This window comes from Rhinatrema bivittatum, chromosome 2, assembly GCF_901001135.1.
Source record: "Rhinatrema bivittatum chromosome 2, aRhiBiv1.1, whole genome shotgun sequence".
NCBI classification, from domain to species: domain Eukaryota; kingdom Metazoa; phylum Chordata; class Amphibia; order Gymnophiona; family Rhinatrematidae; genus Rhinatrema; species Rhinatrema bivittatum.
In genome coordinates this window covers 239,364,088-239,386,437 of record NC_042616.1, presented here as the reverse complement: position 1 = coordinate 239,386,437, position 22,350 = coordinate 239,364,088, and the positions used below count along the sequence as shown (strand labels likewise).

Below are 22,350 nucleotides of genomic sequence, written 5' to 3'. Positions count from 1 at the left end.
ATCCATACAGACAATCAGGTAGCGATGTTCTATATAAACAAGCAAGGAGGCTCCGGTTCCTTGATACTTTGCAAGGAAGCAGTTCAGATATGGGAATGGGCGGAACACAACAAGATCTTCCTTCAAGCATCCTACCTACCGGGCCTTGAAAATACAAGAGCGGACAAAAGCAGAGTTTTCCATCCACACGAGTGGTCACTGAAGCACACAGGATCTTCACAAACTGGGGTACTCCAGAGATAGACCTGTTTGCATCAGAGGAGAATCAGAAAGTAGAGAAGTTTTGCTCTCTTCTCCCCAGCATACACAGGACATCACAGGATGCTTTCCTAATTCTTCCCTCTCATACCACTAATCTCAAGCACAATCCAGAAATGAATTGCGGACAGAGCAGATTTAATCCGCATAGCTCCTGCATGGCCAAGACTACCATGGTATGCATATCTTCTTCATCTTTCAGTCAATCCTCCAATACCACTGCCCAAAGACCTTTTCTCCTTTCACAGGACGGAGGGAGTCTGATTCACCCCATGCAGTCCTCCCTTCACTTGACAGCGTGGAGATTGAACGGCAAATATTAAGCTCACTGGATCGCTCCCCAAACATAGCAGAGGTTCTTATTGCATCAAGAAAACCTTCCACCAGAAGAAATTATGCTTTCAAATGGAAAATATATTTGAATTGGTGCAACCACAGAAGAATTGACCCCTTTTCTTGTCCTCCAAAGACATTATTAACCTATCTGCACAGCTTGTCCCTTTCAGGACTAGCAATAACATCAATCAGAGTTCACCTCAGTGCTATAGCAGCTTACCATATCACAGATAATGGCTGCTCCATCTCTTCTCATCCTTTAATTTCCAAATTTATGAAAGGCTTACTTCGCCTGAACCCACCCATTAAAAACCCAATAGTTCCATGTGACATTAATCTAGTCCTTGAAGCATTAATGAATCCTCCCTTTGAACCCATGTCCTCTTCTTTACTGAAATTCCTAACCTAGAAAGTTCTCTTCTTAGTAGCCATTACTTCAGCAAGAAGAGTAAGTGAATTACAGGCACTAGTAATAAATTTTCCATATCTACAATTTCACCACGATAAGGTCTTACTACGAACTCACCCTTCCTTTCTACCAAAGGTGGTGTCCGCTTTTCACTTAAATGAAACAATCTCCTTACCAGTTTTTTGCCCCAAGCCACATTCTGATGACTGAAAAAAACTTCTTTATATCTTGGACTGTAAGAGAGCTTTAGCCTATTACAAGGACAGAACTGACTCAATCAGACATTCTTCTCAATTGTTTATTTCCTTCAACCCACACAACCCAGGTCAGCCTGTATCAAAAAGAATGCTTTCTAATTGGCTTACCGCTTGTATACAATTCTGTTACTTTAAAAAGTCAATACCTCTTACCGCTCTGGTTAAGGCTCACCAAATCAGGGCAACTGTGGCTTCCATAGCGCATATCCAGGGAGTGCCTATCCAAGGCATTTGCAGGGCAGCAACCTGGTCTTCCATTCACACATTTACTTCACCCTACTGCCTTGATCAACAATCTGCATCAAATTCCTCATTAGAATCTGCAATTCTACAAACTATTTTGAAGCCTTGATGGCTGTCCACGTTCCATAGGTTGCAAAATAAATAAATAAATAAATAAATAAAATCTTTTATTTGAATATCATCTCTGCAACCTATGAGCCATGCAACCTATGCATGGCTAAATGCCCTGCTTATCGAGGGAAAAAAGCAAGTTTGCTTACCGTAAACGGTGTTTTCCATAGATAGCAGGGAATTTAGCCATGCATTCCCTCCCGCTTCCCTGGACAGCCATCCTTCATATCAACACCTACACCAGCACTTAGCTTGGAAAACCAACTGAGGAGAAGCTCGAGGAGCACAGGAAGCCAAGGTCATGCACACTTCAAAGCTCTTTGAGCTAAGAGAGTAAGCTCTGCCTTGTGACATCACGGATGATGTCACCCACGATGCATGGCTAAATTCCCTGCTATCTATGGAAAACACCGTTTACTTTTCTCTGAACTGACATGAAAGAAGAAGTTCCCATCTTTTTCCCCTCACTCTCCCTCACACTCCATGCTAGATCCGCCCCTCTTGGAATTTGATTGTGTAATCTAAGCACACAAGGCGTGGTTTTCAGTTGTCAATCATGACTCTACTTTTCTTGGTTTTGTGACCGTGGCGTAGCTCTTCTCTTCCATCTTCCGGGGGTTGACGCGTGTTGTATTTATTTTTGACTGTTTCAGATCTTCTTGGATTGGGCCCAACTAGTGCATGTGGGGCGTTACCATTTGAAATGGTCTGGGTGTGACTAGCATATACATTTTCGTTTTGAGAGGAGTTTGCGTGAGATTAAGAAATAAAGGGGAGCTGGGAGTTTTGGGGGTTTTTTGTTTCATTTACTGTTTTCTTATAGTTTGGGACTACACCAACAAATCATACATGGAAAAAGTACATGCTTCAAATCAAAGATATTCTTTTGAAAGTGGTTCTGATAAGTATGATGATATGATTTGAAGTTGTTGGGACTAGTTGATTATCAGGCTGCTGTAACAGGAATCCGGGCACTAGAAGGACTTGAGGGTTTCTTCAAAATGTGTTCCAGTTCAAAAATTACTTTTTTTTTTTGTTGATAAGTTTATTTTTATTTATTATTTTCACTGATAACTCTGGGGCAGCTTGTGTGGGAGCAAATCTTTAATACATTATGATCCTATTGTAAAAATAAAAAATAAAAAAAAGCCTTGGGGCTTTGTATATTCAAAGACAAAGCCAGTAGCTTGAATCTCCTCTTTGCAAAGTGCAAAGGCAAGGCAGAACAAAAAAATGATGACAGATAAAGGACTGTAAGGCCCATCTGGTCTGTCCAATATCATTCCGAGTGTATAGCCATAGACCCCAGTTTCCCTTCACTTCTTTGCAGGAGGAGAGATCCTCTTTGCTTATTCCAGGCTTTTTTCTTTTGCATTCTGCTAAGTAAGAACATAAGGAGTGCCATATTGGGGAAGACCAAGGGTTCATTGAGCCCAGCATCCTCTCTCTGACAGTGGCCAACCCAGATCTGTAGGAAGCAGGGCCGGTGCTAGCATTTTTGGTGCCTTGTTGCTGCCCCTCCCTCTTTTTTTAACACAAATGTTTTGTTGATTTCCCCAGTAATCAACACACAATAGAAACTGTTATTCTCACTCTCTGTCCCAATCCAAATTGTCCAAATTGATTCAACACCCGGAATCTATTTTTCCTCATCCACGAATTCAAAATCCCTAAATTGTGCCGGAATGATTCCCAGGTGCTCCTGTCCCACCTACCGGTACATAAAATTGGTGCCAGCTGCGCCCTGTAGCCAGCACCAGTTTGTTGTACAGAAAAACTTGCACTGTTGTGGTGCAACCCAGAAAACCCTGCAAAAAAAAAAAAAAAAAAAGACTTGGAACATGTATTAGGTGTGAGTTTGGCCCTTGGACAGTGTTTAGTAAAATGAATGATAACAATATAGTAAATTTCCCATATCAAGATTTCTATGCTTTTCTAGCCTTGTTTAAGACTATTTTTATATCCATGGTTACTAGACACAGGATGTTTTTGTCAAGTTGTCTGTAGGCAATGTAGGACTTTGCATAGAATTTTCATAATTAACATTTGCTTTGAAGTTTTTAGTTTCTGTATAGCAGTTATAGCCTATAATAGGAGCCATAAAATGTGGGCTACTTTTGGGCTAGATTTTGTGCTTGGTTGGGCTCTAACAATTTTAGGTATCTGGCAGCACTAAGTACAAGCAAGCAGAGTTTCCTGTTACTTCCCAGTAAGCACAAACCTTTCTGACCTTAAGGTTGCCATTCTCCTACATGAAAACTTCAAAGGAGCACTCCAGCCTGAAACTGCTGAATTGGAACTCATTAAAAATCTAAATACCATCACCCAAGGGCTGAACAGAAGCAATGGATTCATGACTCACTACAAATATGCATAAACTGAACTGTTGTCTGATCATTCTGTCTATTCACACTTACCTCAGTTGTCAGTAGGCTAAACTACAATCCTATTCACACTCTCTCCACACCGTTTCCTGCCTTTTCCCATGTCTTCTCACTGTTCTGTATATATATTGTACACATCAACTGTACATCATTTCATGCATCTGATGGTGTGGACTGTGTCCTCGAAAGCTCATGCTTTAATAAAACAGTTAGTCTAAATGATTCCACTCGACTCCTAGTGCTTTTTTATTCAGATGAAGAGTCATTACTTGTTCCCTGTACGTACCCAGATCAGTCCAGACACCTGGGTTGTGACTCCGCACCAGCAGATGGAGACAGAGTAAAACCTGTCGGGCTCCCTACATATAGTAAGGTGCCACCCACAGCCCCTCAGTCTTTCTCTGTCTCCAGCAGATGGGGCAGGTCCACCCACAGTCTCTGGGATCCCTGGTTCATGTTTTCGTAGTTAGTCAGGGATAGTTAAAAAAAAAAAAGAAGAAAGAAATACATAAAAAGGGTAAAAGACATTCAGAAGAAGAAAAGAGAAGAAAATTCTCCTCTGGTGTAAATCTCCCAGAGGGGTTGGGAAGGTTCTGAAAGGACCATCCCCCCCTGGTTGAGACCGCTGCTGAGGGTCGAGGACCAGGCCGAGGTAGGCAGCAGCGTCGGGGGTGACACCGGGAAGCCCGGTTCACTCACCCCCGCTGGAGCAGAAGATTCAGGACCCAAACCTTTGAATCTTATTATCATAATAAATCCTCTTAGCTATAATAATTTTTTTACGATAATGGGCAAGAAAGATACGATAATTAGTTAATGCTAAAATAGTTTTTTATTTCTTCCAGATTCTTTCTTTTCTAGGTAATATAAGTTTTAATTGTCTTAGATCATTATTGTACCAAGGATTCTGCTTTTCAGTAAGTTGCACTGCTTTGAGTCTTAGTGGATTTATTCTGTCAGCTATTTCTTGAGTTGTCTTATACCACATCTCGGTAGGATCTAGAGATGCTTGGGATTTAGATGGGTACTCAGTTAATTCTGACTGAAGTACTTCGGAATTATAGGGTTTCCTATATTCAAAAGTACATAACTTTTTTTCTTCAGTTAGAATGGGCCTGATATAGGAAACTTTAGAACAAATTAAGTAATGATCTAACCAGGGGACAGGCCAGATGTGTGTTTTTTCATGTTTAATTAGTGTTGGATTAACAAAGATTCGATCCAGAGCATGTCCATGAATATGAGTTGCCCATGGGGTTAACAATTCTAAACCTAAGGCTTGCAGGGCTTCGACTAATATACAACATGAAGAAGAAAGAGGAGATGCATTCATGTGTAGATTAAAATCTCCTAAAAGAATTGAAGGCCTGTCGGGGTTGATATTAAGAGTTAAATATTCTATAATTGGTGAAATATTAGTTTCTAATAATCCTGGGGGTTAGCGGACTGCATATCCTTTTGCTATCAGCAAGCAGGCATTCCACTTCAAGACCGTGTCAAACCACACTCTGAGAGGGTCATGGTGACTTCAGTAGCACACCTATGATCGGTGCCGCTTCCTGACATTTGCAGGGCTGCCACCTGGAGTTCTCTCCATACCTTAACAGCCCACTTTTGCTTGGACAAAGCCGGAAGACAAGATTCCATCTTCGGCCAATCTGTCCTACGCAACCTATTCACAACTTGACGTACCAATACCTTTCCAACTGCCCGGTAGGGTTCAGGATGCCCTCGGCCAAAATTCACCCCAGTCCCAGTGCCTTGCACACCTGGGTACATTTGGTGCATACTCTGACATCCTCAGCTCGGTACTCACCCATATGTGAGGGCTACCATCCTGCTTGTCCTGTGAGAAAGCAAATGTTGCTTACCTGTAACAGGTATTCTCACAGGACAGCAGGATGTTAGTCCTCACAAAACCCGCCCGCTGCCCCGCGGTTTGGGGTTCGTTATGTTTCTTATTTAATTTTTCGGCACTTCCTGTAGCTTTTTAAACAAGACTGAAGGGGGACTCCTGCTGGCTGCAGGGTTAGTGCCATGCTGGGCATACCCAGTAGGGGCCAGTCAAATTTCTAGAAACTTTGACAAAAGTGTTCCGTGATCGGGCTCCATCCTATGATGTCACCGATATGTGAGGACTAACATCCTGCTGTCCTGTGAGAACACCTGTTACAGGTAAGCAACATTTGCTTTCTCTGCACAAAGAACCCCCCCCAGTCAGTTTCAGTCCCCCCCCTCAAATAAACCTATCATTGTCTTTATTTGATAGCATCGTTCAACCATTGGTTCTAGATGGGAGTGAGGTCTGGAGTCTACACAGAGTGGGACAGAATCTCAGTAAAACCCTGCACCTCCAGTTCTGTAACACACACCAGAACCACAGAAATTCCCTCCGCAAAGCAGGTAGAACATTTCCCCATTACAACTTATCAGTCAACAAAATTTATATTCAAATTGTAATGTCACCTCAGGAAGAGCAACACCCACTCCCTTCCACTGACACTTTGTAAAGTAACATAAAACTGTGAAAAAAGACCCTCAGAATCTATAAACTTCCAAGACTCAAACAGCAAAACCCTAGCTACGAAAAGGCAGCTCTACAAATATTACACCAGGCCTAAAATACCAATGCACCTCCTATTGGGAAACAGAACAAGCTGAATTGCTACAGATCCCCACACAGGAACGACACGCAAGCAGAATTCCTCCCCTCCGTCACACATTCAGAACATGGACAGACTCGCGCCTAATACAGAGCAAGGGACCACAAATCAGAAACAGAAACATGCGGACAAAACGTGAAGCCAGATTCTATAAGCAGTACAATACTGGAGGATGAGAAATAGAAAGGCAATCCTTCCTGCACTCTGCAAAATACCAAAACAGAAGAGAGGGGACTGTGAAGGGGGTGAATTTGGAAATGGGGCTAGTGAAGAGGTAAAAAGGGGGAATGGGAATGTAGGTGGGAGATCAGAGAGACAATAAAGGGGCTTGGCCATGCCGGGAGAGGTGAATGACAGGGAAGGAACTGGGGCCGGTGAGAGAGGTCAGAGGGCTGGGAGAGGATGAGCAGAGAGGGTGAAGATGGGAGGAATAAGAGCTTGAGAGAGAAGTGAAATCAAAGGGGGAAATGAAGGGGCTGGAGAGGGGGGTGACAGAGGGAGATGGAAGGCTGGCGGTCTAAGTGAGAAATGAAGAGAGTAACGCTCCTTCCACTGCCTTTCAGCTCCTCCCCAGTCCCCTTAGGTCTTTCCATCTCACTCGCTCCCTCTCGCTCTTCAAAAGCTTTTCCTCCTTTTTAACCCTCCATAAAAGGCTTTTATGCTTTCTCACCCCTCTTCCAAGGCTTTTCCCTCTTCTCAACTCCCTCCCTTCAGATCCCCCCCCTCTTCTGACTCCCTGCAAATGTTCTCACCCCCTCGCCCTATATGCTTTCTACCCCTCAATCCCTTTTCCCTTTGTACCTTGTACCTGCCCCTCCCAGGGCCGGTGGAAGCACTAGGCGAACCAGGCCTGGGCCTAAGGCCCCGAGTATTAGGGGGCGCCGCGAGCAGTGGTATCCCGAGGGGAGCCAATACCCATGGGCGCAGGGAGGCTCGGGCGGCCGCCGGTGGACCTCATCCCACGAGCGGCTGAGCAGCGACACCTAGCAGGCAGATCGGCAGAGCCGTGGCGGAGCTCACGTCACCACGGCCCGAAGAAAAAAGTCGCGTTTAAACGTGCAGGTGCTCCTCCTCCTTCCTGAATGCGCGGCCCCGGAAGAAAACATCGCTGCAAAATGAGGCCGCATCAAGGCGAGCTTGCCTCAAACTGCAGCCACGGCAAAGACCCAAGACCCCTGGCTATCTACTTCCCCTGTCAAGAAGGGCTGAGTCTGGACAGGGATTACCAAGTCCCCGCTCGCCCTGCTCCAACCGAGGGATAGCCCAAGAAGGAACCTAACACCTCGGGGAGCCAAACTCTCTTCTTATCTTTTTTTTTTTTTTTTTTTAAACAAGTCCAGACTGCAGGTTTGCACCTCTACCATCTGCTGGAGACAGAGAAATACAGGTCAATACTGAAGGACTGCAGGTGGCACTCCCATTTATGTAGCAGTGCCTCAAAGTTTTGTTCTCTGCCTCCATCTGCTGGTAGGGATGCATAAACCCTCTCGTCTGGACTGATCTGGGGTACTAACAGGAACCTATTTCCTTAAAAGATGAAATGAAATGCCTAATGTCTCTTTTGCCCTGTATGTTTGTCTTGATTATATTGTAAGCTCTACTGAGTAGGGACTGTCTCTTATATGTTTTGGTAGAGTGCTATGTACTTCTAGTAGCACTTTGGGAATGATAATTAGTAGTAGAAACTGGTTTGTACCTTTAGGAATCACTGTCCCATGGGTCCATGTCATCACTAAGAACATAAGAAATTGTCATACTAGATCAGACCAAGAGTCAATCAAGCCCAGCATCCTGTTTCCAACAGTGACCAAACCCAGCATTCCTGTTTCCTGTTTCCCACAGTACCCAAACACTAAGTAGACCCCATGCTACTGATGCTAGGATTAGACAGGCTATTCCCTAAGTCAGCTTGATTAATAGCAGTTAATAGACTTATCCAAACCTTTTTTAAACCCAGCTACACTAACTGCACTAACCACATCCTCTGGCAACAAATTCCAGAGCTTAAGCTGAGTGAAAAAGAACTTTCTCTGATTAGTCTTAATGTGCTACTTGCTAACTTCATGGTATGCCCCCTAGTCCTTCTATTAAACGAAAGTGTAAATAACCGATTCACATCTACTCGTTCAAGATCTCTCATGATTTTAAAGACCTCTATCATATCCCCCCTCAGCTGTCTCTACTCCAAGCTGAATAGCCCTAACCTCTTCAGCCTTTCCTCATAGGGGAGCTGTTCCATCCCCTTTTTCATTTTGATCACCCTTCTCTGTACCTTCTCCATGGCAACTATACCTTTTTTGGGGTGCGGCGACCAGAGTTGTACACAGTACTCAAGGTGCGGTCTCACCATGGAGTGATATAGATGCATTCTGACGTTCTGTTTTATTCACTCCTAATAATTCCTAATATTCTGTTTGCTTTTTTGACTGCCGCAGCACACTGAGCTGATGATTTCAATATATTACCCACTATGATGCCTAGATCTTTTTCCTGCGTGGTAACTCCAAATATGGAACCTAACATCTGTAACTACAGGAATGTTTATTTCCCTTTAAATTTCATCTGCCATTTGGATGCCCAATCTTCCAGAATCGCAAGGTCCTCCTGCAATGTATCACAATCCATTTGTGATTTAACTACTCTGAATAATTTTGTATCATCTGCAGATTTGATAACCTCACTCATCATATTCATTTCCAGATCATTTATAAATATATTGAAAAGCACAGGTCCAAGTACAGATCCCTGAGGCACTCCACTGTTTACCCTTTTCCTTTTTTTTCTTTTCAAAATAATTTTTATTGGGAGGATACATGAATAGACAGTGAATCCCACACTCAGTAGATACAACCAATATACTAAACATTAGGGATGTGAATCGTGTCCTCGATCGTCTTAACGATCGATTTCGGCTGGGAGGGGGAGGGAATCGTATTGTTGCCGTTTGGGGGGGTAAAATATCGTGAAAAATCGTTAAAAATCGTTAAAAATCGAAAAATCGAAAAACCGGCACATTAAAACCCCCTAAAACCCACCCCCGACCCTTTAAATTAAATCCCCCACCCAAATAACTTAAATAACCTGCGGGTCCAGCGGCGGTCCGGAACGGCAGCGGTCCGGAACGGGCTCCTGCTCCTGAATCTTGTCGTCTTCAGCCGGCGCCATTTTCCAAAATGGCGCCGAAAAATGGCGGCGGCCATAGACGAAAAAGATTGGACGGCAGGAGGTCCTTCCGGACCCCCGCTGGACTTTTGGCAAGTCTCGTGGGGGTCAGGAGGCCCCCCCACAAGCTGGCCAAAAGTTCCTGGAGGTCCAGCGGGGGTCAGGGAGCGATTTCCCGCCGCGAATCGTTTTCGTACGGAAAATGGCGCCGGCAGGAGATCGACTGCAGGAGGTCGTTCAGTGAGGCGCCGGAACCCTCGCTGAACGACCTCCTGCAGTCGATCTCCTGCCGGCGCCATTTTCCGTACGAAAACGATTCGCGGCGGGAAATCGCTCCCTGACCCCCGCTGGACCTCCAGGAACTTTTGGCCAGCTTGTGGGGGGCCTCCTGACCCCCACGAGACTTGCCAAAAGTCCAGCGGGGGTCCGGAAGGACCTCCTGCCGTCCAATCTTTTTCGTCTATGGCCGCCGCCATTTTTCGGCGCCATTTCGGAAAATGGCGCCGGCTGAAGACGACAAGATTCAGGAGCAGGAGCCCGTTCCGGACCGCTGCCGTTCCGGACCGCCGCTGGACCCGCAGGTTATTTAAGTTATTGGGGGGGGGGGTTCGGGAGGGTGGGGGATTTAATTTAAAGGGTCGGGGGTGGGTTTTAGGGGGTTTTAGTGTGCCGGCTCACGATTCTAACGATTTATAACGATAAATCGTTAGAATCTGTATTGTATTGTGTTCCATAACGGTTTAAGACGATATTAAAATTATCGGACGATAATTTTAATCGTCCTAAAACGATTCACATCCCTACTAAACATCCAATACAACACAAGTTGTTTAAACAAACTAACAACAACAGAGACCTCCCTCATAACTACAGCCTATCTGTTTTTTCTGTTTTCTCCCCATACCAGTTCCCCTCATACTACTAACATTTGCACCTCACTTTGCCTCATGCACACCACACGCCATTCACACCACCACACACTACCCTTCCCTCCCCTTCCCCCCTCCACCCCCTAAGCCCCCTCACTCTACTGAGACCCTGGGTTGCACCATTCAAGCTCATAGCCACTTGCCCGCAGCCCTTCTTGAACAGCTGTCGGCATCAGAAGAACACAAGCCTGCCAGCAGGCCCAGTACAGTTTATCCGACTTCCGCTTGCCCAGTACAAAGTCTAAACGTTCAAGTTGGAGAAACGAGGCCATTCGCTGAAACCAGGACAGGACTGATGGGAACCCGTCCCGGGCTGTCCAGTTGTTTACCCTTTTCCACTGAGAAAATTAGCCATTTAATCCTACGCTTTGTTTCCTGTCTTTTAACCAGTTTGTAATCCACAAAAGGACATCGCCTCCTGTCTCATAACTTTTTAGTTTTCTTAGAAGCCTTTCATGAGGGACTTCGTCAAATGCCTTCTGAAAATCCAAATACACTACATCTACTGGTTCACCTTTATCCACATGTTTATTAACCCCTTCAAAAATATGATTTGTGAGGCAAGACTTCCCTTAGGTAAAGCCATGCTGACTTTGTTCCATTAAACCATGTCTTTCTATATGTTCTGTGATTTTGATCTTTAGAACACTTTCCACTATTTTTCCTGGCACTGAAGTCAGGCTCACTGGTCTATAGTTTCCTGGATCGCCCCTGGAACCCTTTTTAAATATTGGGGTTACATTAGCCACCCTCCAGTCTTCAGGTACAATGGATGATTTTAATGATAGGTTACAAAATTTACCTAATAGATTTGAAATTTCATTTTTTAGTTCCTTCAGAACCCTGGGGTGTATACCATCCAGTCCAGGTGATTTACTACTCTTCAGTTTGTCAATCAGGCCTACTTCATCTTCTAGGTTCACCGTGATTTGGTTCAGTTCATCTGACTCATCACCCTTGAAAACCATCTCTGGAACTGGTATCTCCCCAGCATCATCATTGGTAAACACAGAAGCAAAGAATTCATTTAGTCTTTCTGCAATGGCCTAAACTTCCCTAAGAGCCCCTTTAACCCCTCAGTCATCCAACCGACTCCCTTATAGGTTTCTTGCTTCGGATGTATTTTAAAACTTTTTATTATGACTTTTTGCCTCTACGGCCAACATCATTTCAAATTCTCTCTTAGCCTGCCTTATCAGTGTTTTACACTTAACTTGACAATGCTTATGCTTTTTCCTATTTTCTTCAGATGGATCCTTCTTCCAATTTTTGAAGGATTTTTTTTGGCTAAAATAGCCTCTTTCAGCTCACCTTTTAACCTTGCTGGTAATCGTTTTGCCTTCCTTCCACCTTTTTTAATGCATGGAAGACATCTGGACTGCGCATCTAAGATTGTATTGTTATAACTATTTATATTTTTCCAAACAAACAGAGAAAAGTACATAGAAGCAATAACTCATATTGCAGTGAGGTACATGGCAAAAGATAGTACATAGGGGAGCAAACGATTGAGGGACAATAGAAGTGGAAATAAAAAAATAACCCTAAGTGGCACCACAAATTAGCTTAAGTATCATTCAAATAATCAAGATATGGCCCCCAAGTACTGGTAAATTTAGCATGCTTACCCTTAAGACTGTATCGTAGCTGTTCCAGATCAGCAATAGCCTGTATTTGTGAGCGCCAGTGAGGCATACTAGGGGTGACTTTTTTTTATGAATGAGAGTGATCGTAGCATCAGCCATAGTGCCCAGGGAATGCCCCCCACCACCAGTAGGGAACCCATCAGGGCCAGGACATTTACCCTCCGGTAACAACTTGATAGCTGCCTGAATTTCAAGCAGAGAAATTGGGGCCACCATAAGATTCTATTTTTAAACAATGTCTACACCTGTTGTACACTTTTAACCTCTGCAGCTGCACCTTTCAGTTTTTTTCTATTTCGCTCATTTTATCAAAGTTTCCCTTTTGAAAATTTAGTGTTAGAGCTGTAGATTTACATACTGACCCCTTCCAGTCATTAGTTCAAATGTTATCACGTTATGATCACCATTGCCAAGTGGCCCCACCACTACCACTATTACCTCTCTCACCAAATCTTGCGTTCTACCAAGAATTAAATCTAAAATTGCTCCCTCTATCGTTGGTTCCTGAACCAATTGCTCCATGAAGCAGTAGTTTATTCCATCCAGGAACTTTGTCTCTAGCAAGTCCTGATGTTACATTTACCCAGTCAATATTGGGGTAATTGAAATCTCCTATTACTGCACTGCCAAATTTATTAGCTTCCCTGATTTCTCTTAGCATTTCATCATCTGACCATTTTGGCCAGGTGGACGGTAGTATACTCCTATCACCGTACTCATACCCAACACACATGCGATTTCAACCCATATAGATTCTAATGAGTATTTAGTCTCTTGTATGATCTTTATACTGTTGGACTCTATAGCCTCCTGGATATAAAGTGCCACACCCTCCAAGTTGATCCTATCATTGCGATATAATTTGTATCCTGATATAGCACTGTCCCGTTAGTTATCCTCCTTCTACCAAGTCTCTGTGATGCCAATTATGTCTATCTCATCATTCACCGCTATACACTCTGACTCTCCCATCTTACTTCTTAGATTTCTGGCAATGGCATACAGACATTTCAAAGTGTGTTTTTTATTTGTATTAACAACCTGCTTTCAGATGATAGGGATAATTTGGATTCTTTACTTACAGGCACATGGACTACGTTTGCATTTATTGGAACCTCTCTGTTGGGATGCCATAGCTCTCCTATTTCATTAGTATCCTTCAAAGATACATTCCTCCGAACCATTTAAAAGCTGCTCTATCTCCTTTTTAAAAGTTAGTGCCAGCAGCCTGATTTCATTCTGGTTTCCCAGTTTCTTACAAAACTGAATCCCTGCTCCCTGCATCATCGTCTCATCCATGAATTGAAACCCGAGAGCTTTGCCTGCCTCTGAGGACCTGCACCTGGAATGGGCAATATTTCAGAGAATGCCACCCTGGAGGCTCCAGATTTCAGCTTTCTACCTGAAATCCTAAATTTGGCTTCCAGAACTTCTCTCCCACATTTTCCTATGTTGTTGGTGCCCATATGTACCTCGGCAGCCAGCTCCTTCCTAGCACTGTCTATAATCCTATCTGGGTGACGCGTGAGGTGTGCCGCCTTCGCACCAGGCAGGCAAGTTACCAGGCAGTCCTCATGTCCACCAGCCACCCAGCTAGCTACATTTATGATGGCCGACCTAACCCTTCCCTCCTGGGCAGTAGCCCTAGGAGTCTTGTACTCAGTGCAAGAGGACAATGCATCACCTGGAGAGAAGGTCCTTGCTACAGGATCATCACTTCCTGCTACACCAAGATGATGTTCTCCAACCGTGAGACTTTTCTGATCCAAGGCAGCACCGGGTGACGTGTGAGGTGTGCCACCGTCGCACCAGGCAGGCAGGTTACCAGGCAGTCCTTCCGTTCATCAGCCACCCAACTATCTACATTTATTATGGCCGACCTAACCCTGCCCCCCGGTACTGTAGAGGTTACATGGGGTAAATCAATCAGGAGCCTGAGTTTTTTTTTTTTAATTTAATTTTATTTATATTCCAACTTTCAGCACTTCAAAGTGGATGACATTCAGGTACTGTAGTTATTTCTCTATTCATAGTGGGCTCACAATCTGACCCTGAGGCCACAAGGAGTGGTGACAGTGGTATTTAAACCCTGGCTTCCCACTGCTCTAACCCTTAGTCTTTTATAGCCAGCGAGCAGAGGTGTTTCAGGGATCGGGCTGAGGCAGAGCTGGAGGGGCAGAGTCAGCAGAATTTCAAATGTCTCTCTGGTACAGCACAAAAGTCGAGCCACGCACTTGGAAAATTATTGTTGGTGATGAGCAGGAGTTTTACTTGTTATTTGCCTGGTATATTGAGAGAAGGTTTTTTTATTCAGATGATCTTCAGCCGGGCAGCAGTATAAGAGCGCAGAGTTCCACTGGCACCAGGAGCTGGAGCTGAGGGGATGAATCCCAGGACCGATGTCTTCACCCTGCTGCTAAGTTCTGAGAGAGAGAGACTGTAACACTGAGAGAGAGATGCTCGTTTCAGCAGACATTGCACTGCTGCTGAGGATCTGTTAGAGGGATAGTACGGGCTGAGAGAATGAGAGTTGGAATTAGCAGAAAGAGAGAGAGAGACCTGTTTCAGCTGGGAAGTACAGCTGTGGGGTGACAGGAAAAGGTTACACAGCACCCTCATATCTGACTAGGAAGGAAGCAGCATTTCACTCTGCAGACAAACTGTTAAGTACCAGCAGTTACTGCTCCTTTCCTTTTTTCCTCTTTGCTGTTTGCAGTTTTCCAAGCCTTTTGAGTTAACTGTAAATCCTTTTCTTATATATTATAACATTCATTTATTAGCACTGTTTCTGTGAATGATTAGTGACAGGTTATTACTGAGTATCAGCAGGGTCCTGCACCAAGTCTCACACTTCTTTCAGGTTTTTGTGTCAGGTAGAGCTGGAGTAACCAACAAGCATCTGAATCAGTGAGGAGGTCTTCTGACCACAGATTGTGCTAATAAATAAACATTTGACTGCTATATAGTGATTCCTCAGTTGTTATATTTATTGTTTTGTCTTTTCTGGGTCTCTTTTCTAAGGTCTAAGCACCTCCCAGAGGAGGACCTAGTTTAGGGTAGTGAGTGGACTAAACCATTTGCTATGGCTCACTGGAGTAACTATAGAGGGCAGACAGTTCCCTGTGATCTGAGGGACTCCTCGTCTCTGAGAAATCACTGATTAGCACTGTGAAATCCCTGAATACCAACAAAATGTTTCTTCATTTATATTTATAAACTAATAGGTCCATTCAGCGGTGCTGAGAGCAGGAAGTTAGCTGGACTTACCCAGGTACGGGTTCCCGCTGTATAGACCCAAAGACAGTGGAGTAAGTTTATCTATCTCACTTCAGGGCTGCTACCCAGCTAAACATAAGCCCCACACCCGGTCATCTCTTTTTATCCAGGTAAGTTAGCCATTCATTGACCCACAATTTTAACACTTTGCGGTTTGTCCAGCTAAATTCCAAACTCAGCCAGACAAATCCGCTGACCAAGCACCTTTAAAAGTATTACAGGGCACGAAGCGATGTTTTCAAAGTCTCCTTACCGGTTTTTTTTCTTCGAAGCGCATGCACTGCAATCAGACCAAACACACACGGGATGTCAAGGAGAAGTAAGGGAAAGGAAAAGGGGAAAGGGGAAGCATAAACAAGACAGAGAAAGGGGAGGAAAAGTAGAGAACAGCAAAGGCAGGTGGGCAGAGAGGAAGGAGGAGGGAGATATAGAGAAGGGAGGCATGGGCTAGGGGAGAGGAGGGAGAGCAGGGAGAGCATTGGAAGGAGGGTGGGAGGAGTTGATACAATAACAGGAAGGAGCAAAGGAGAAAAAGATGGAAGGGGGGAACAGGAGATAAGGCCGGGAGATTGATGGGAGAGGGAGGAGGGGAGATGCAGAGGGGGAGGCATGGGGTAGAAGAGAGGAGAGAGAGCAGAGGGAGCAGTGGAAAGAGGGATGGGAGTAGCTGCACCGGTGCTGAAGTTTGCAGGACGAGCGGAACCGGAAAGAGAAAGAAAGGAGATATGTGAGCATTTCCTGATGTCCTACTTTCCATCTGAGGTACAGGCATTGATATTGGTTATCACAAAGTTAATTGTGCCCATTTCTGTATTCAAAGTAAGGGGTAAGTTTTCAGAAGAGCTGCTAAGTGACCACAAGAGTTGATTCCGTTTACTGGATAAATTTTCAATCACGGCTTGGCGGCTGGAAATATTCCCAAATTTAGCTTAGCGGGTTCAGCACTGAGAAGCCTCCTGAATACTTACCCTGAGCAGCTCCAGAGGATCTAACCTCACTGAAGGGCCTGTCCCTTAATCTAAAAAAAATACCCACCTCTACCCTGACTCCCAATCGCTCAGTCATTTTTGATGCAGGCTTGTCTTCGTCTGTTAAAGAAAGGTTCAAACTTTAAATTGTGTAAGGCTGAATGCACATCACCATTATATACAGGGAGGACAATAATGAAAGCCATTTCTGGGGATAAAGTGCTCTTTTATCCACAGAAATAGGCTATTTGATTACTGTCCATCCTCTACACAAGTAAAGGTAGGAGCATATAACAAGGTATATTTCTGGTTTGGAGTTCGGACAGGGGGAAAACTATATGCTACCCAGCTAAACATAAGCCCCACACCCAGTCATCCCGTTTTATCCAGGTAAGTTAGCCATTCATTGGCCCACAATTTTAACACTTTGCGGTTTGTCCAGCTAAATTCCGAACTCAGCCGGACAAATCCGCTGACCAAGGACCTTTAAAAGTATTATAGGGCACAAAGCGATGTTTGCAAAGTCTCCTTACCGTTTTTTTTTCTTCGAAGCGCATGCACTGCAATCAGACCAAATACACACGGGATGTCAAGGAGAAGTAAGGGAAAGGAAAAGGGGAAAGGGGAAGCATAAACAAGACAGAGAAAGGGGAGGAAAAGTAGAGAACAGCAAAGGCAGGTGGGCAGAGAGGAAGGAGAAGGAAGATATAGAGAAGGGAGGCATGGGCTAGGGGAGAGGAGTGAGAGCAGAGAGAGCATTGGAAGGAGGGTGGGAGGAGTCGATACAATAACAGGAAGGAGCAAAGGAGAAAAAGATGGAAGGGGAGAACAGGAGATAAGGCAGGGAGATTGATGGGAGAGGGTGGAGGGAAGATAGAGAGGGAGAGGCTTGGGGTAGGGGAGAGCAGAGGGAGCAGTGGAAAGAGGGGTGGGAATAGTTGCACCGGTGCTGAAGTTTGCAGGATGAGCGGAACCGGAAAGAGAAAGAAAGGAGATATGTAAGCATTTCCTGATGTCCTACTTTCCATCTGAGCTACAGGCATTGATCTTGGTTATCACAAACAGGCCAATACAGTAAGGTGCGGTAGAAAGAGGTGCATTAGTGCCGGGCGCACCTGCGTTTGCCGCACGCACAGTTCGGATCACATACCGCTCGAGACTGTATTTAAATGGCAATCTTTGCGTGTCTTGAAGGCTTTATGCATAAGCAACACGAAATCAGACGAAAAAGAAGAGTCTGAAGACAAATCTGTCTGATCCCCCTCAGGGACCTCTGGATTGGCAGCACAGCTGGGTCTCGCAGGTCTGTCCCCCTTAGGGACTCTGCGTTGTGGTGACAATCGCGGTGGAGGCTCGTCCTCCCCCCTTGCCGTTGGCGCCTTGGGGCGTTCCCACGGGAACAGGTCGGCACCTGAAGAATGTAAGTCCCCAAATGCTCCGGTCACTGTTTGGACCCTCACCAGGTCCCTGCCCATGGCCGCAGAGACCCCCTTGCCTCCGGAGAGGCAATCGGAACACAAATTGTCCCAGGACAGTTGCGCCCGCGCGGTGCCGCAGGCCCTACAAGCGGCCAGATGCGGCATGCTGCAGCAAAAAACCGCCCCGAAAATCGCTCGGAAGGTGGCGAAAATGGCGCGCAAGCACCCAAATGCGACCGGAAGGGAAGGAGAATGAAGCCCGGACAGAACACACAAAAAAAAAATTTTAACTTTTTTTTTTTTTTTAAATATACTCGCCCAATAGTCTCCGGGTCCTGGACCTACTGGGGGGAGTGAGCCGGGCTCCCCGGTATCACCCCCAGTCACAAATTCACGCTGGCAGGAGGGCAAAGCACCCCACACCTCAGCGGCCTCGGAAACCAGGGGGGATGGTCCCCCTCCGGACCTCACAACCCCCTGGGAGGCGGGAGACTGGACCTGCAAGCAAACCACTGCGCTCCTATACCTTATTCTAACTTTATCCTTCTCTTTACCCAGCTAACAATACTATCTAGAACTGAAAAACTAGGCCTCAGCACAGACTGTAGGTTTTGCACCTCCTCCACCTACTAGGAGACAGAAGAATACCGCCAGACTGTAGGTGGCACCAGCCTAGATAAGGCATAGGTTTGTTTGATAAACTTCTGCCTCCAACTGCTAGAGGGGGGGCAAAACCCAGGAGTCTGGACTGATCCGGGTACGTACAGGGAATTTAGCTTAGCCAGTTCAGCACTGAGGAGCCTCCTGAAAACTTAGCCTGAGCAGTTCCAGAGGATCTAACCTTACTGAAGGGCCTGTCCCTTAATCTAAAAAACATACCCACCTCTATCCTGACTCCCAATCGCTCGGTCATTTTTGATGCAGGCTTGTCTTCGTCTGTTAAAGAAAGGTTCAGACTTTAAAATGTGCAAGGCTGAATGCACATCACCATTATATACAGGGAGGACAATAATGAAAGCCATTTCTGGGGGTAAAGCGCTCTTTTATCCACAGAAATAGGCTGTTTGATTACTGTCCATCCTCTACACAAGTAAAGGTAGGAGCATATAACAAGGCATATTTCTGGTTTGGAGTTCAGACAGGGGGAAAACTATATGCAGAGCTTTCCTTTAACACCGTGCCCTCACAAAAAGCAGGCAGGGGTATTTTTGAGGGGGCAATAAACAAAGCAAATCTAGATGTGTACTTTTGCATTCCTTATCACCTCCGGTTAAAATTCAGATGGGATTAGCCAGACCTTGCATACTTTGATTATTTAGGTCAAGGCTGGGAAACATCCAGACCCAGATGAGACCCACAGCTCAGTCCCAGGCAGCCACTGCTAGAGCCCCAAACCAGAGGTTCATGGAGGGAGCTTTTGCTCCGTGTCTCTGACTCCCTCCTCCCCCTCCCCCCATAATCAAATGTTCAAGGCAGGAGCAAGCATGATCGGCTGCCACAGCTTTGGTTCATCTCCCCACCTTGTCCTTGAATGAAATATTCATAAGGGCTGGAGAGTGGCACGAGAGCTCCTGCCTCATCCTTGGCTCCTTCCTGCAGCCTCCCACCCCAAGAAAAACTGGGAGAGGCAAAACTCGCTTTCAATTGCTTCTCCTCCCCCTTTATAATCCCACACAATGTTTGTTTTGGTTAAATAAAGGCCGCAGTTTATTATAACATGACCCGAGCCCCTAACACTTAATACACTATTCAACATATACACCCCCCCCCCCTTTTATCCCCTTCTTAACAACTTGCTCCCCACCTCGACCCAGTGGTAGAGCTACACCCATAGAGTCCATTTCCTTACCCCGCCTCGCACCAGCGTGGGTAAGTACCCCGGCCTCAGAGCTTCGGCCCCCCTCTTGCTCATTGGCCACCTCATGTAGCAGCCCCACGCTATACGAGATACCTCCCCCCCCCCCCAATGCCTTTTAACAATACATAACAAAATCAACCATATTGGGCTGGGGTTACCCGCCACTGTGACAATCAATAAAGACAACACACATTGAATAACATCCAATGATTCTACCATAAGGGAGGGAGGAGGGAAATTATTCCAGCCTGCTCCCTCAGCCCTCTCGCACCCAACTGAGGCGCGAAAGGGCTCTCTGCCCTAACTAACTATTACCCCAACCAATCCCAGCTTCTCAATTCAAAATACTTCCTTTTCATTGGCCCCTTAGCTTTACTTTCTCCCCCTCCCCTTTCCCTCCTAACTTATAATTTAACCCTATCCTACCGCTCGCTAACCCCCGTTATTATCTGCTAAGCAATACAAGATTGCTTAGCCTTCACTTAAATGTTCACAGGGAAAACAGAGCAAGAGCTGTGCTGCTTCTGGCTCTGCCCCTGCCACACAGAATGAAATATTCATGGCAGGAATGAAGAGCACACATCACATCTCTTCCTTTACCTCCCTGGAATAAAACATTCTTAGCAGAAGTAAAGCAAAAGCTGCTTCACCTGACACTCGGAGGTTAAACCCTTGCTCACTTGCTTGGACCTTGAAGATCCTAGCAAGCACTGCAGAGGCCTTGCCTGCTCCTGCACTTGTGCCTCTCTCCTGACAACCTCCCACCCACCAACTGGGTTTCCCAAGTACCCTACCACCTGCTCCTTCATGAGGGCTTTCTGAGGACATTGTGACTCCCTAAACCTGGGGTTTCACAGTATCCAGACAAATAAAGAAGGCACATCCAAAAAATACCAGAATCACTGAAAAACTCACTTACCTAGGATCCACAGTGCTAATAAACAGAGCTTGTTATGAAGAATGTATTACAAGCAGGGGAAGAAGAAAAGGAATTTCACAGTAACTCCAACTGGTTTTTAAGTGAATGTTTTTGCAGAGCTGAATGCTGCACCTGTCTCAGTCGGCTCTGAGGGTGCTGATAGGATCAGCTCAGACTGTACAACTGGCTGGGCTTCTTTAGCTTTACAAACTCTGCCTGTCTGTCCCTATTAACCCACAGCTCTATCTCTCCCTCAGGGACCCTCTAATGGTAATAAAAGGGAATTTTACATGGGAGGGAAATAATATTAACCACTAAAACTGTTTTGTTAAAAGGAGAAGTAAGGGAAAGGAAAAGGGGAAGCATAAACAAGACAGAGAAAGGGAATGAAAAGCAAAGAACAGCAAGGGCAGGTGGGCAGAGAGGAAAGAGAAGGAAGATATAGAGCGTTCACCCAGCAAGATAGGAACCAATCTCTTGAAGAGACAGCGTAGTCCAGGCAGAAGGTCTGTGGCAGATAGTGAAGAGACGAAGTGATGGTCACAGGAACATGGAGACGCTGGAGGCATGAAGACACAGGAGACGCTGGAGGGACGATGACACAGGAGACACTGGAGGCACGACACTGGAGGCATGAAGACACAGGAGACGCTGGAGGCATGAAGACACAGGAGACGCTGGAGGCATGAAGACCCAAGAGACGCTGGAGGCATGAAGACACAGGAGATGCTGGAGGCATGAAGACCCAAGAGACGCTAGAGGCATGAAGACACAGGAGACGCTGGAGGCATGAAGACCCAAGAGACGCTGGAGGCATGAAGACACAGGAGATGCTGGAGGCATGAAGACCCAAGAGACGCTAGAGGCATGAAGACACAGGAGACACTGGAGGCATGAAGACCCAAGAGACGCTGGAGGCATGAAGACACAGGAGACGCTGGAGGCATGAAGACCCAAGAGACGCTGGAGGCATGAAGACACAGGAGATGCTGGAGGCATGAAGACCCAAGAGACGCTAGAGGCATGAAGACACAGGAGACGCTGGAGGGACGATGACACAGGAGACACTGGAGGCACGACACCAAAGCACAGGGATCACAGCCTAGGAGCAACAGAGGACGTCTGTTGCAAAGAGCAAGAAAGAAAGGAGTTGCCTGGTTTCAAACCTCTACTATGGTGATGTCATAATCAGACATCATAATCCCGAGCTGGCTTAGCTCTCCAGCTGCAGCCCTTAAAGGGACCTAACACTTTGCTCTCTGGCTATAGTTTTCCCCCTGTCTGAACTCCAAACCAGAAATATGCCTTGTTATATGCTCCTACCTTTACTTGTGTAGAGGATGGACAGTAATCAAACAGCCTATTTCGTGGATAAAAGAGCGCTTTACCCCCAGAAATGGCTTTCATTATTGTCCTCCCTGATATAATAGTGATGTGCATTCAGCCTTACACATTTTAAAGTCTGAAACTTTCTTTAACAGACGAAGACAAGCCTGCATTAAAAATGACCGAG

General features: G+C 45.6%; 3 long non-coding RNA genes across 4 annotated transcripts; all 3 read right to left on the bottom strand.

Annotated features, from left to right (window-relative positions):
- Positions 1 to 14,690: 14,690 nt before the first annotated feature.
- Positions 14,691 to 16,107, bottom strand: LOC115086090. Its single transcript, XR_003855068.1, has 2 exons — positions 15,928 to 16,107; positions 14,691 to 14,821 (listed from the first exon to the last, which is right to left on the bottom strand). It is a non-coding gene; the product is annotated as an uncharacterized LOC115086090 (long non-coding RNA).
- Positions 16,108 to 16,215: 108 nt separating this feature from the next.
- Positions 16,216 to 17,341, bottom strand: LOC115084434. The gene is made up of 3 exons (XR_003854555.1): positions 17,176 to 17,341; positions 16,710 to 16,762; positions 16,216 to 16,352 (listed from the first exon to the last, which is right to left on the bottom strand). It is a non-coding gene; the product is annotated as an uncharacterized LOC115084434 (long non-coding RNA).
- A 114-nt stretch (positions 17,342 to 17,455) lies between these two features.
- Positions 17,456 to 21,389, bottom strand: LOC115084433. Of its 2 annotated transcripts, none has more exons than XR_003854554.1 (3): positions 21,292 to 21,389; positions 18,944 to 18,996; positions 17,456 to 17,591 (listed from the first exon to the last, which is right to left on the bottom strand). It is a non-coding gene; the product is annotated as an uncharacterized LOC115084433 (long non-coding RNA). The 2 variants fall into 2 exon arrangements; XR_003854553.1 differs by lacking the exon at positions 21,292 to 21,389 and adding an exon at positions 20,838 to 21,057.
- Positions 21,390 to 22,350: the final 961 nt, after the last annotated feature.